General features: G+C 37.1%; 1 protein-coding gene across 1 annotated transcript in view; it reads left to right on the forward strand.

Annotated features, from left to right (window-relative positions):
- LOC131678496 (uncharacterized) overlaps positions 1-15,437 on the forward strand; it is a 399,580-nt gene that overhangs the window by 177,786 nt on the left and 206,357 nt on the right. The window lies entirely within an intron of this gene.

Consider the following 15,437-nt stretch of genomic DNA (forward strand, 5'->3'; position numbering starts at 1 on the left):
TTTGAAATTTCTTTTTATTGTTTGTCTTTGACGATTTAGAGACAATGAATGTCACGCTTTTACGATACACTTGTCTAAGTGAAAAAAATCATGGAGCGGGCATAGCGTAGTTGATAAATTGATTGTCTTGTATGCAGCTCACCTGGGTTCGACTCCCGACCCCGCACATAGGCTTAGAGATTGTTCAAGTAAGAGGCGTATGACCTAAAGGTTAAAACCTCTATAATCAAAATAAAAAAATAACGTTTTTGTATTTAACTGTTTGGGAGATATTTTAAATATTGTTTTCTGCCATACTATTACCGCTGCTGTCGCTCGATTCTTACAGTGTATTGGTATTTCCGTCCTGTTTTTTCGTTCTTGGGATTGCAATGGGTAGTCCGTGTGTTGTTTTTGTTTATTGTTTGAAATGTTACCTACTGGTTTGAAAGAACTTAGTACAGTTTTAATGGTTAATACTTTCACAGCCGTTTGATTGGACAATAGTTTTTTAAGCAGATAAACCAAAATGGGTTAACTCGATGAACTAGGTCCCTACTAGGATTTTAAAGGCTGCAGGGTTCGATCCTTTTCAAGTGGAACGGTTTTAAGTGAGAAATTCAGATTGGGACTGAGTGAAGTTTGTCGGCCAATCTATGGAGACGAAAGCTACATTCGGTTCTCGTCCATATCGTTATCGATACTGCATTATTGCTGCTCACGATTGGATATTCTTATTTGTTTCTTATTCTTACGGGTTGTTATTGTAAATTTGGTTACGGCAAAGGCATTTGATTCTTGAATACTGGTGCTGGTTGTTGATTTGGAGGCACTAGACTTAAGGATACATCGTTTCAAAGTACTAAACATCCGCCTGATAATGACGTAGCTTGACAATACCGCCCCATAAAGGTTAGTATGTACTGTTAGAGAAAAAAGCTGTCCATTTTTAATTATGCACATGCCCCAGTACTTTGTAGTACAATTCGAGCTAGTTGAAAGTTTAAAACAATTCAAATGGAACATGAACTAATGATAAATATCACTTCTGATTTGGAATTATATACAAGGAAGCACTTTAGAGTAGGCTTTTATTCATTTCCGCAATTAATGCTTTAACAGCTGTACCAGTGGTTCTTTGGTCTCTCGAGACATCATGCCAATGGACATGTTCACTTTCGTAGATTTGTCGACTTGAAGTTTCAAGACCAGTTTTTGCGTAAAAGGTATTCCGTAGTTTGGTTAAATAACTGCACATTTCTTGGATCATACTTCTTTTTGACTGACGGGTATGGAATCATTTGAATTTGTTCTGATAGATTGCTTAATTGACTTAGTTGCTAGTTTGCATGCTTCTCGGTTGTTTTTTTTAAATTCGTTTGTTTGACAGGATGCAGTCCATTACCCGAGTAGCAATTTTTGTTTCGACAACCACTTCATAACCAGTTTGCACCAAGAAATGTATGGAATATTTGTTGCAAACTGGCTGTGAAGTAGTGGCGGCAACACAAATTGCTACTCGGGTAGCTTGCCTGAGCTATTGGTTTTGTATAGAAATAATAAAAAAAATCAATTCCAGTATGGTGGATCCTTTCTCTTGTGAGTGAAGCATTAGCTGTATTGTACACCGCAACTGTTCATCGATTTGTCTCGCGTCATCGAACACGTCCATATATGTAGGCATCGCTACTGCTTTGTTGACCTTCACAGTCGGCCGTATGTTCTTGTTTGTTTCATTATTTTTTACGAAACGCTATTGTATATCTGTTAAAATCGGGGTTTGCTTTTTTATTGGTGTTGCTGGTTGTTGATTTGGAGGCACTAGGCGCAATATTTGTTACTGCACAGTGGGTACTGGCAGTAGGTTTCGAGATATAAAATGCGTCACTTATTAGATGGCTTTTTGTTTGTGTTCTATCAGCGTATATAGAAGGCTATTTGATTGGCGTTGATTGTAGTAGGTAGATTTTTCTTATTGGCTTCGGTGTATGGCTTTCCACAATGTGCCGTCAGGTTAGAAAAAAACTGGCAAATAGGGATCTGACCAGCCTAGCTGCATGGCGTTATTTGCTCATAGTTTATGTATTTATCTCCTTTGGCATCAGAAGTCATATAGGAAGATAATCACGCATCCACCTCATGAATGCCGTTGTGAACGCCAGTGAAACGATTTCTCCAATGATCGCAACTTCTCCGTGTTCCGACATGAATCCGTTAGTGTGTTCACTGTTCAGTTTTGGTGGCGGTGATAGGTCGTATGAATGTACTTTGATTTTATCGTCATCGATGTAAGTACAGATCTTTGTTTCAACGTTGTCATGTTCAACTTAGTGTTACATGTTGTTCATCGCTATGAGGTTTCTGCCTGGGTCGAATTTCGCGTCAAATCGTTTTCAGAGTTGGCAGCACTCTCTCAGATTTTGATGAAACTTTCTGTCCATGAAGACTCAGATTTTAATGAAACTTTCTGTCCATGAACTTTCTGTCCATGAAGTCACAAAAAGCCACTTTGCATACTTTGTTTTTTCGAAAAATGATCTAGACTGTCTTTTGAAAAGGGCCAAACTTTTTTTACCAATTTTTTTCAAATAGCTATGGTCTAAAAATGACAAATTCTACAAAAAATGTAGTGGGATTGATTTTTACAAAATTAGTCAAATTTTCGAATAAAAATATTGAAAAAATTCTTCATTGGCTCCTACACTGAAAAAAAAACGATTTTAAAAATTTAAAGTCGATTTACAAAAAAAAAACCATTTTTGATTTGGATGAAATTTTGTTCCAAGAGAGATAATTAAGTTCCCTACCTACCGGGAAATTTGGGAAAACATTCTCAAGGAGTTGTACTTTCAGATAAAGTAATAAAATACTTCGATCTTATGAAAAATGAAAAAGTATTGACCCCTTAATAAAAATATGCTTAGTTGCTAAATTAGACAATCTTCTCACAAACTGAGTTTTATTGGATTCTGAGATGATTATGACATTCATTGGTTTAGTTTGCGATAAAAATAAAATTACACTAAAAAAATTCAGTTTGGACAAGGAAAAGTTTTTTTCAAATAACTTTTTTTCCTTGAAAGTGCCCAACTTGAATTTTTGATGGTAGGTAGGGAACATAATTACCTATCTTGAAACAAATTTCATCTAAATCAAAAATGATATTTTTTTGTAAATCGACTTTAAATTTTTAAAATCGATTTTTTTTTCAGTGTAGGAGTCAATGAATATTTTTTTCAATATTTTTATTCGTAAATTTGACTAATTTTGTGAAAATCACTCCTACAACATGTTTTTGTAGGACTTGTCATTTTTAGACTAGAGCCATTTGAAAAAAAAAATTGGTAAAAAAAGTTTTGCCCTTTTCAAAAGACAGGCTAGTTCATTTTTGGAAAAACAAAGTATGCAAAGTGGCTTTTTGTGACAAAGTCTTCATGTAAAGAAATGGACTAGTCAACTTTTAGTAACTAGTTCACCTTGATGACTGCAGTTTTAATATAAGCAAATCAAAACTGTGTTTTCATGTATTTGTTATTTTCTGTGGCCCGTTCATTTGACTGCGTACCCGGAAGTAACGATATGATATTGTTTGTACAGTGGATAAGCAACAAAGTGGTAGCTAGAATTGTTTGCTCACACTATCAATAGCTTTTGCTTTTGTACAGTGCAAAATGGGACGGTAAACTGACTTTGACAGTTGTTTGCAAGGTTTGAATATCCTTCCCGGACATAGGGTGCCCGTTTAGTTTGATTTGTAACATAGGGGTTAGATATGGCGTACACTGTGACAAAACCCCCTAAAAATCAAAGTTTTGTTATTCTATTGCAAATATTTATGGGTCATTCCATGCGAAGTGATCAAGGCACGTGTAATCGACCTTCACGGATTTGAACCAAATTTGCAGGAATTGTTAATCTAGGGCCAATATATAAAAACCCAAATTTTTGTGTCAATTGAACCATCCCTCAGGTCATGCGAGCACCCCCCGTTTTTGCAAATTGCCAAAACCCTTGATTTTCTTTTAATCATATCTCCGGTTCTATTTACTCTAGAATCAAACGAAAAGATGGCTTTTGAAGAAAATTTTTCAAGGAATCTAGAAAAAATAGTATTTTTTGCCGGCAGCGCTGCCAACCATGCGATTTCTTCAGTTAAACATTTAAAGCTATTTTTCTCTCAATACATATATTTTAATTTTGGCAATTTTAATGCCATCGCGTTCCTCAGACATTTTTACACAAAGAACACTTATCATCCCAATATAATATGAGTGGATCCTGAGATACACCGTTTTGAATAGAAAAAACCGCCATTTCCCATATAAAATCGCAAGCGCACAACACTAAAAAACCAACTTGCGTATTCTGAGTTCAAACATAATTTTTCGTGAAGTAGACGAGAAATGATGAAAAACTACGTTTTTGGTTTGCTTCTAGCAGATCAGGGTCGATTTTTATGACCGTTTGAAGATTTTCTCAATTTTGGCCAATAAAAATGGATTTTAATATGAGAAAATGGAAGTTTTTCCCTTCAAAACGGTATATCTCAGGATGCGCTCATATTATATTGAGATGATAGTTGTTTTTTTTATGAAAAAATGCATGAGGACCGCGATGGCATAAAAATTGTCAAAATTAAAATATATGTATTGTGAGAAAAATTACCTTTAAATATTTAACTGAAAAAATCGCATAGTTGGCAGCACTGCCGGCAAAAACAATATTTTTTCTAGACTCCTTGAACAATTTTCTTCAAAAGCTAACTTGCGGTTTGATTCTAGAGTAAATGAAACCGGAGATATGAAGAAAATCAAAGGTTTTGGCAATTTGCCAAAACGGGGGGTGCTCCCATGACCCGAGGGGTGGTTCAATTGTCACAAAAATTTGGGTTTTTATATATTGGCCCTAGATGAACAATTACTCTAAATTTGGTTCAAATCCGTGAAGGTCGATTTCAAGTTTCCATCTTTTTTTGATCACTTCGCGTGGTATGACCCTTATTTTATTTTTTTCTAAGTTGAAATAAAATTATCACAAAATTTTACAGTAACTGCATTGAAAATGAATTTTAAACATGTCGTTAAAGTAGGTATCGAGGATTTTTGTTCAATTCAATTGGCACGAATTTTAGATATTTTTGAACTTCAAATGGTGATATCTCAAGAACAGCAAGACCGATCAGAGTAATTTTGAGTTCGGAAAGAAGAATGATTCTGGTAAGCTCTAGCCTTTCGTGTAGAAACCATTTGCTTTTGTTCTGCATCAAGAAACAGCAATTGAGAAATTAAATGAAATGATTTATAATTGGGTACTTCACAATTTTTGAGATGGTCCCCCACGGATCAATTATTATGATTCCGACTCAGAATTTATTGTACTTTTAAAAAATATAAGCGTCATCTTGCGTATGAAGACGCCATCTAGCTCATAAATCTTCTTACAAATTATTGTTGACATTTTTTGTGATTTTTATTACTTTTGGAAACCATTCCTACTAATGGATGTGATTGACTGCTATTATTAACGTGTATAATAGCCCTTTAACGACCACCGTCTTTAAATGGATACATATAAAAAAATCGAAAAAATATGGAATAACAAAACTAGTAGCTGAAATGGATTCAGTAACCAAAAATTCGTTAAAAACCACATTTTTAGTCATATAAACAATTTTTTATTATTTTGTTACAACTTTGAATGAAAAGGTGCCACTGCGGAATGTTTTAATGAGTATTAAAAAACTACGTAGTATGATACAGCCCCCCACGCTTCTGTCGTCACATATCGTCACAAAATACAAAACTGCTTCCCCTGCCATGTAATGTTACATCCTTTGTGGGTGGGCCCTAAGTGCTTATACGCTATTAGCTGATTGTACGGCTATTTGAGGGTTTTCCGTAAGTGTCGGTACTTGCTACCCGAGGTATTGCATTCAGTAGGCAAATAAGAAGTTATTGGTTTAATCACCCACATGCTCACAGCACGAACGCTACAGGGAATACCGGTACAATAGTTTTCCAAGTGTCATTCGTAACAGATTCCTCTATGTATTTCGACATAATTTGTTTGATGTAATCTGCTTTAGTGTGTAGGGCTAGGTCGTGTATACGGACATCCATCTTATCATCTTCCATATACACTGGGATCATGGTTCTGATGCTATTCGATGTCAACATGAATCCGTTAGTGTGATTTTAGCGAGAGTAATAAATTCCAACAGAGTTTTTATTTTTCTATAGAGTCGGATGTGTCAATTTTTTTTACGAGCTTGCTTTGTTTTAAAAAATTTTTTTTGTGGAACTAGTTAGCAATTATTTCAAAATATTTCAAGCTAAAATTCGCAATATTTTTTAATATTATATACTCCAACGTCTTAAAATGGATGAAACCCCTTGTAGGACGAATTGAAGCCGTCGGTTAGAGCAGCGTTTTCCATCTTTGTTCAGCGTATTGAGTCAAATGGTAGCGCAACAATAGGGGCACTCGCAACAATAGGGGCGACTCGTTACTCTCAAAGACGAGAATTACGCTGCATTCAGCGCATTTGTGTTATTATCTTGGTTCTTAACAACGAAGGAAAGCTGTTGATCCCAAATTGTACGCATTCCATTGATTGTAGGCCGAATAATTAATGAATTAGTGAGGGACCCTCCACAGTATGGTGAAAATAGGCACTTTATCCTATATTGATAAACCACTGACATAAAACAAATTTAGCAGTTAAAAATGTTTCCTGATTCCTTTATTATATTATTTATTTATTTATATGATGTTAAATCAATACATTTGATACAATTTGATCAACAATTCTTCTCCATAACACTCGGTTCGCGGCTGCCTCTCTCTACCCACGGATACCTTCTAGATCTTGCTGCACCTGATCAGCGTATTTGGTCCGCTGTGCTCCTCGTCGTCTTGTACTTGTCCAGCGTATCCTTCCGGCTTTGTCCACATTCTGGATACTTGGTTCAATGCATCGGAAAGTATGCGGCTGCTTCCGATGAAATTGAGAGACCTACAGTTCCGCGTCCCGAGTTTCCAATCGGTAGTCCTTATTCTTTGCCTTGGTCTTCGCCGATTGTGCCGGTTCGTGTAATCTCGTTGATTGTTCGTTGTTTGATTTTTACAAGGCCTGACACCAACCCCCCGAATTTCCGGGGGACCATGGGGCATAATTTAGCCTAGAGTCCCTCGCTAGTACTCGGACGATGATCAGCTGTCCCTAACATGGAGAGCAGACGCTCCACTCCAGGTTTGCCGAAGCATCCCCCCCTCCCTGTCTGCGTACGACCATAGTTTCCACCGGGGTTGGTTACCCGATCTTCACTATAGTTGCTCGTAACCCGGCCAGCTCCGCGCGGAGGTAGATATAGGAGTTGTATGGGCGTAAGCTAAGGACCACGCGTGGGGTCTATTTTATTCATTCAGATACGCAATACCCAGCCATTTACCAGCAATCCTTTATTATAGTTGGACTCGAATTATACGAATTTTGGTCACTCAAATTTTACGGTATATTGAAACACGTTGTACAATATCAATTAAGCGCTATTTAACAATGAGTAATGAATTCATAAATGACGTAGCATTTTTGAGTAATTTTTAACACCCCCTCCCCCATCTTAGCATTTCGTCACAAAACTCTGAAACCCTCTCTGGTAATTACGTAGCTTGACGGTAACTCTCCCCCCCCCCTTGTTCCTGTAAAAAATAAAAAACGATGTTAGATGAGACGGGTAAGGTTGTCGTGATATCAGGTCAACCCCTATTCCCCTTTAATAAAGCTACGTAGCACGACATGACCCCCTATCCCCCTGTCGTCACACATCATCACAAAATACAAAAAAAACCCTCCCCCATGTAATGCTACGCCATTTATGAATGGGCCCTAAGAGGGCATTTTCACCCAAAACCACCCAATCTTGTACTCTACTTATCAGTACGTGGTTTAAAAATATTAAACTTGAAAAAAATGTGTTGCGTCTAAAAATGTGCAATAACTACTTTGAAAAGAGATCAATGTCACCCCAGTTTACGGTATCAAATATTTGTACTGTAGCACCGTGTTTTTTTCAAGTTTGCGAGCTCGTGAGCGTAGGTGTGCGTGGACGATCGCGAAGGGCTCAAGCGTTTGTATGTTCACGTATTTATCATGTGTGCCAGCACGTTTGTGACTTCGCATGTATAAATTCGATTTCGTAACCATCTGACCATTTGCATATTCGGGCATTTGTAGGAGCATATGTATACGTGGATGATCGCGAATGTCTGCCAAAAATATATTGTCATCTTCGAGAGTCTAGGCACTTCAAGTTCAGAAGAGCCCCAAACTAGGACTCTTCGTCAAGCCCAGGGCACCTCTGATCGAGAGAACTTGGCCCTAAGCCCTAAAAATTATTTCGACCATGACTTGGTGAGTAATAAAGGTCACAATGTGGCTTAACTAGGAATCAAGTAGTCGTACTCAAAGCTTCTATGTGAGTGATATAATCACTGTAATACCGCATTAGTGAAAAAGACCCCGGACCGCGTCAAGGTATTGTATCATGCCGAGGAAAAAATGCACAATTTAAGCTAAAAAAGTCATCAAAAATAGGTTTCGGAGGAAGAGTACGGTTATATGAACTTAGGGCTGGTATTTCAAAGAGTGAATAAAGGGCGATCGCTTTTTTTGAAACTCGGATCAACTTTTTTCACACTGAACAGAAACTAGCCAAGTTTTACAAAGTTCTGTTTAAAATCTATTGTTTATATAATATGCAATCTGCGATTTGTTGTGATCAACATTGAAGTGAGAAAAAACGCTAGAAATCTCAAGCGCCCTGGTAGTACTGAAAATGTTCAAGAATCGGTTAACATTGGAACCCACTGTTGAAATTCGCTTCAAATCGTCTTATTTGGCAAGCTATCTGCACCTGTGGAAACCGAAGTAAAGCGGGAGCTCAAAGTTAGCAGAGGAAAAGGTCCGGTTTTGAAACTACATCTCTTTTTATGGATGGCGCTAAGCGAAACGGTCGAGAATTGTACCAACCAACTTCCAATAAATGATCGAAGGTACCGTCGTGCGGGGCTACTTTGCACACTTCAGTTTTTTCAATATTTACTAACAAACGCGCTTTTATTATTTTTATTATACTTTTGACAGTTGTAGAGTATAGTGACAGGAAAAAAATGACCCCTATTGGCCAACCCCTGAGTCGATTCCTAGTCCTACCAGGAGTACTTGTTTCAAATTTGAAGCGAATCGGACAAGTCTAGCTACCGGACGAACGTGGCTGAAGTTTTTATGAGATTTTTCGACAATTTACATGGAGAAAACCCACTAACTCGCATTTTGCCGCTAGATGGCACTGTATGCATCGTATTATCACTGTAAGTAAAAATAAGAAAGATAATTTAATTGTCTACAACTTTGTCGAAGACTGCCAGTCAATCCGGCTTTGCTAATAGAAGTTATTAAACTTTTAACGAAGTGATGCCTGACTCAGTTTTCTATAGGGCCTAGCAGTGCATGGTTGTGTATCAGTACTCGATTCCCACGAACTAAACATTTTTGTGAAATAACCGTTAAATTTAGCTCAATAGAATGTTCAGAAGAGTTGTAGTAAATAATACGAGTCATGTTTTGGTTAGAAAATTTTAGTTCCACATTGTACCGCATAGAGGGCGCCAACACTAACTTTTCAACGGAAAAAGATAGATATTAGGTGTCTTCTACAAAGTTGTGGAACAAGCATTTTTAAATAATTCTTCCGAACATTTCAATACTCTATCTCACTTCTATGAAAAGTTAGTACTGGCGCCCTCTATGCGGTCACAGGTAGAACTAAAATGTTCTAACCAAAATATAACTCGTATCATGTATACAATTCTTGTGAACATACTAATGAGCTGAATCTAACGGTTATTTCACAAAAATGTATATTTCGTGGGAATCGAGCACTGATACACAACCAAGCACAACTAGGCCCCATAGAAAACTGACTCAGACATCACTTCGTTAAAAGTTCAATAACTTCTTTTAACAAAGCCGGATTGACTAGCTGTCTTCGACAAAGTTGTAGACAATTAAATTATCTTTCTTATTTTCACTTACAGTGATAATACGATGCATACAGTGCCATCTAGCGGCAAAAACGCGAATTAGTGGGTTTTCTCCATGTAAATTGTCGAAGAATCCCATACAAACTTCAGGAGCGTTGGTCCGGTAGCTAGACTTGTCCGATTTGCTTCAAATTTGGTGCAAGTACGCCTGGTGGCAAAATTGTTTTTTTTTTCAAGAGATGCCATGTATTATAATTTCTTTGAAGACATTGAACCTCCAAAGTTGGTGGCTGCGAAATAATGTGATCTTGGCCATGAAAAAACTGGTTTCGAACCTTTATTTCAGAATTCTTGACATAAAAAGTGCATACGTGGCCTTGTGTACTAATGACGCCATCAATTTAGCACTCAAATGTATGTTATAAATAGCCCCTTTTTTATTTTGCGAAATTTTCAATCCCACTGTATGGCTATTTTTATAATTGAAAATACAAAAAAATAAATGCTCTTAAAAACCTATTCTGACATACTAGTGATAAACTGATATAGCCATTTTGCATCATTTTTATTTCTTCTCTCTACGAAAAACAATATGCAGTCTCAACTCACTCAAGTTTTTCTGACAAGTAATGTTGTAAATAATATATTAAATTTTATAAATAATATATTTTAGAAAATGCGATAAATGGGTGACGTTTTATTATTGAAAAAGCCTCTGATATCAGTATAAATTAATGATATTTCAATAAAAGTAAATAAAACTGTTTAATTTTTATTTTATATCGAATTCATGAAGTGTGTAAAGTAGCCCCCAGCTACTCCACAAAAAATATTTTTAAACGCTATATGAACACCTTTTTATGTGTGACTCAATTCTGCTCATATTTGGCATAAATAATACATACACGATGACGATAAATCTGTGCTGATATGACGCAAATCCATCGATTATTAAAGCAGTTATAATTCGTCAAAACTGAAAAATTGCTAAAAAGTGCGCAAAGATACCCCGCACGACGGTATGTAAATTGCGCTAAATATACAATACAAAATTGCCTTAAAAATTTGGTTTTCAACCAATAAATCTAGCCAAACATGTCAAATGGTCCTAAGTGAAAATGACAATTTCTCTTTGTTTACTTTCTCTTTCGCTAAAAAACTCGGCCGTTTATGCGTTTATTCCTTAACTCTATGCTAGTCGAAATCAGTGTTTTTCGAAACATCCTGAAACAATATTGAAAAGTTTTATGATGGCGCCGTAACGATCGGAAGCGAAAGTAAACAAAGAGAGGCTCTTATTTGCACTTAGGACCATTTGACATGTTTGTCGAGAAATACATGAGATTTGATAGCAAATAGACTGTGTTGCTATGATTTCCTGTTCATTCTTTTCGTTAAAATATCAGCAGACATCTCCATAACCACACGATTAGTATTAAAGTGCCTTACTCCACCTTATAAGAAATGGTGTTAATTTTCACTGTAATGAAATTGAATATGTCAAAGGCGATAGTGGTCAATTGATGGGTTTCCATTGTTTTACATCCGAACTATCCAGATACATATGACCCAAAATTTGTTAGCAATTTCGTTGTTCTATTTCAGTACCAAACTATTGATAAAAATTGACAAGTTAATTAGATTGAAGCAATTAAAAATGCTCCAGTTAGCATTTCTTTGTGTCGCAGAACATTGAACATTGAAATCTCGTTCAAGGCTCTATCATCAACCATTCCGAACGAGCCCAAAAATAGCTTCCATAAAAATGAACCACATAGAGCAGCGACATCAAACCAGTAAGCTTCATGCTTCCCGGTGCTCTTTCCGGTTGCTACTCCACTCTTCCCATTCTTTTCGAAATGCTCGTTTATCTTGCTTTGATCGCTTGCTTCTGCTTGAACGCCTTTTCCACGGCTGTCACTGTAATTGTATTCCAGGACTTTTCAGACCTCTTCGATATTTCAACACAGCACAGTTCAGCAAATCATAAAAGGATCGTAACTCGATTATACGTACACATATATCATGCCGTTTCTTCTTTCTTACAATACGCTATCCATCCTTGAGATTCTTTCTTTTATCCTATTTCAATTTTATTCATTTTCCATGTGGTGTTTTCCCTACTGATCGCATCATCGAAACCATTCTTCGGGTTATCGGGTGGTGTATTCACGAAATTCCACCCATTGTTTGAGTTTCCCTCTTCGTTTTGCTATCGCATTCAACCTGTTTCGTTGGTTTATCGTTTTTGTTTTTATCTTTACGTTTGACTTTTTTCGGTGTTGTCAAAAACTATCCACTTGCATTTCGTTACTCACCAGTGCAGTGGCTCTAAAACCTTCACATTTTCGTTCTCAATTGCACAAAGGCACCGCCCACTGCGTTATTGTTGTTTTGCGTCTTTTCTCAGTCGCCTCATGATTTGCTGCCACAGCAGCAAATTCCTTCACAAACGCCGGCCGATCTTTATATTGGCACTTGGCATAATTAAGTCCGATTAAACTTTTAATACCCTGCCCTTTTAGTGCCTCTGCCTCTTTCAGCAGCCTGCGTCATACGGCCGACGAGAAACGGGAGAAGAAATATTTTCCATCACTTAACCTCACGGTGACCCTTCCCGTCACTGAACCCAGCTCATCAACGTCGGTCGTCGTCATCGTGTCCAGTTCCGCGCCGACGTCGTCGTCGTTATGCATATTCCATGAATAGTTTGCTTTAAATTAATCATCATAGACTTCTTCACTGAGACGGAATGTTTTTTTTTTTTTTTTACCTCCATCCCCTTCATTGATTGCTTGGTGCTACTGACTTGGTTTACATAGATTGGATATTAGAGTGACAGGAAAAAAATTACCCCTATCGGCCCACCCCTGAGTCGATTCCTAGTCCCACCAGGAGTACTTGTTCCAAATTTGAAGCGAATCGGACAAGTCTAGCTACCGGACCAACGTGCCTGAAGTTTGTATGAGATTTTTCGACAATTTACATGGAGAAAACCCACTAACTCGCATTTTTGCCACTAGATGGCACTGTATGCATCGTATTATCATTATAAGTGAAAATAAGAAAGATAATTTAATTGTCTACAGCTTTGTCGAAGACTGCTAATCAATCCGGTTTTGTTAAAAGAAGTTATTCAGCTTTTAAAGAAGTGATGCCTGAGTCAGTTTTCTATGGGGCCTAGCAGTGCATGGTTGTGTATCAGTACTCGATTCCCACGAACTAAACATTTTTGTGAAATAACCGGTGAATTTAGCTCAATAGAATGTTCAAAAGAGTTGTAGTAAATAATACGAGTCATGTTTTGGTTAGAAAATTTTAGTTCCACATTGTACCGCATAGAGGGCGCCAACACTAACTTTTCAACGGAAAGAGATAGATATTAGGTGTCTTCTACAAAGTTGTAGAGCAGGCATTTTTCAATAATTCTTCCGAACATTTAGATATTCTATCTCTCTTCTATGAAAAGTTAGTGTTGGCGCCCTCTATGCGGTCACAGTTGGAACTAAAATTTTTCAACCAAAACATGACTCGTATTATTTACTACAACTCTTCTGAACGTACTAATGAGCTACATCTAACGGTTATTTCACAAAAATGTATATTTCGTGGGAATCGAGTACTGATACACAACCAAGCACAACTAGGCCCCATAGAAAACTGACTCAGACATCACTTCGTTAAAAGTTCAATAACTTCTTTTAACAAAGCCGGATTGACTAGTAGTCTTCGGCAAAGTTGTAGACAATTAAATTATCTTTCTTATTTTCACTTATAGTGATAATACGATGCATACAGTGCCATCTAGCGGAAAAAATGCGAGTTAGTGGGTTTTCTCCAAGTAAATTGTCGAAAAATCCCATACAAACTTCAGTAGCGTTGGTCCGGTAGCTAGACTTGTCTGATTTGCTTCAAATTTGGTGCAAGTACTCCTGGTGGCACTAGTAATCGAATCAGGGGTGGGCCGATTGAGTTTTCAAAAATTCATTATTTTTCTGGGCAGTCTATTGGATATGCTCATAAAACAAAACCGAAGATCCAACGTTTGACGGCCACCACCGTGGCTTGCTGGGAGCTCTGCCCCTCGAGTGCACTTTTGTCCAAAACTGAAACCATTGTTTCCCCTTTCAAGTGCTGCTTTCGGTTTAAAGTGTATTGTAAGTTGGTATTCGGTTGTTTTCTCGAGTGATTTCTCTCGCTTGAGATGAAGTAGGTATATCTCCGGTCTGCTAATTGCTGGCATGTGTGTATGCTAAGCGGGTGAAATTTGGGGAAGTGTTTTGGTGTGAGCGTGTTTTCAAAAGTGTGAACCGTATCTTGTTGGGAGCAAACCATTAGCACTTGGTAAAAAACGTAGGGTCAAGATTGTATAGGAATCTGAGCAGTACTAATGAATCGCCACAATCTAGGAATGCTATTAACTAGTAGGGCCTTGAAGTGTAATGATTATCGAGGCATAATTATCATCAATGCCACCTCCCGTGTTCTGTTCAGCAGACCGCGCCCATTGGTTGAATTCTCTAAATTAGTAATGGAATTTGCGTTTCGACTTCGTTTCATCAGAATCCGATACTAACTTAGTGACAGGACTAAGCCAGCACCCTAGTACTGCGTGATGTCCCGCAAGAAAAGGAGTTCTGATTTAGCTGATGAGAATTGTTGATTTTTTCTTTTTTTTATTTCGACTATTATAATATAATATGTAGTCACATTTTCTTTTTTTACATTTTAATGACATTCAATTAGCTAGAGATTACTGGGTATGGAGAGTTATGAAAATTTGGAACCATAGTACCGTAAAACGGGGTATCTTTGATCACCGGGGTAAGTTTGATCAAATGAGACTTTTTTCAGTATTATACGATAAGATGGTTCCCTTTAACAAAATCATCGAAACAAAAAACAAACCATATTCCAAACATGGTCAGCATCTATCAGTAACGATTATTTCATCTTTTCGTGTGCTATTTATGAGCATAAATTCAAATTGAAAATGATACAACTCTCATGCATCATTTCAATCTGTTCAAACAATACTTTGTATATTAATGAAATCAGTCAACTTCAACTAGGGGGTGGGCGTATCGTATTGGTAAATCGATTGCCTTGTACGCAGCGGACCTGGGTTTGAGTCCCGACCCCGCACATAGGGTTAGAAATTTTTCATAAGAAATTTTTCTAACCCGAAGAGGCGAATGACATTAAGGTTAAAACCTCTACAATCAAAATAAATAAAAACTTCAACTCAGTATATTTTTTTTAGAAACCGTAAATATTTTTTTCCAATAACTCATTTTGAAAATTCAAAATTTTTGTTGTTAACTATTTTCTTTCGAATATTTTTCTGAAAAAGTTTGATAAAAGCCAACTGTATCTTTCTAGGCAATTTTGTTCTCGTTCGAGACATCATAATA

This window comes from Topomyia yanbarensis, chromosome 2, assembly GCF_030247195.1.
Source record: "Topomyia yanbarensis strain Yona2022 chromosome 2, ASM3024719v1, whole genome shotgun sequence".
NCBI lineage: Eukaryota > Metazoa > Arthropoda > Insecta > Diptera > Culicidae > Topomyia > Topomyia yanbarensis.